This window comes from Meleagris gallopavo, chromosome 2, assembly GCF_000146605.3.
Source record: "Meleagris gallopavo isolate NT-WF06-2002-E0010 breed Aviagen turkey brand Nicholas breeding stock chromosome 2, Turkey_5.1, whole genome shotgun sequence".
NCBI classification, from domain to species: domain Eukaryota; kingdom Metazoa; phylum Chordata; class Aves; order Galliformes; family Phasianidae; genus Meleagris; species Meleagris gallopavo.
In genome coordinates, this window is record NC_015012.2 from 52,697,499 (window position 1) to 52,698,354 (window position 856).

The window sequence follows — 856 nt, forward strand, 5'->3', positions numbered from 1 at the left end:
AAATGTAGTAGTGAAAAGGATAAAGCAGTGATTTCCATCTTGGGAGCAAATGTTCAGCCTCTTCAGCCAGCACTCATTTATGCTCTTTCTGCAAAGTGATGAACTGAACCGAATACTTTGATAAAACCTGAGCCACTGCTCAGTATTCACACAGTATCACATTCTGTGGAAGGGGATGTTCCCTGACCAATCTCTAGGATCCAGACAATGAAGTCTTCCCACAGACATAATCCTTCCAGTCGCTATCCTAATGGCTTTTTTAGATGATTAGACACAACATTTGTAAAAATCAGCAGCTACGTCTTATCCTCAGTCTTCTTGTATCTTGAATGTACAAGAGGTTTTGTGTGTTCTGGCAGACCTCCAGACACCTAGGTACAGGCCTTCAGAGATAAAATGAGCTGTCCATCTAATTTCCTTCCATGCTTCATTTCCTCATCTTTGTAATTCAATTCCTGAACACAGCCATCAAATCTTTATCTGAAAACCTGAACATGCTGTTCTGAGAATGATGGAACCAATGATGTCTTGTTTTCTGCAGACTCACATCCATTGTGCCTGATCCAACTCTCCAAAGCCCTCGGTGGCTCCCATGATCCCATTCCATTAAGCACAACACAACTGGTCCGGAGACACAGGCTCTTTATTACTGCTTAGCACATCCCAGTGTTAGTTCCCAAAAATGCAGTTTTGCTTGGTTGTCTCTTTCTCGAGTTGCAAGATACCATAAGATATGTACATTTGGAAACTTTGCAGAATGAATTTTCCCTCCAAAGATACTTTCCCTCACAGCGGGGGGCCCTGGGCAGCCTGGTCTAGTATTAAATGGAGAGGTTGGTGGCCCTGCATGTGGCAG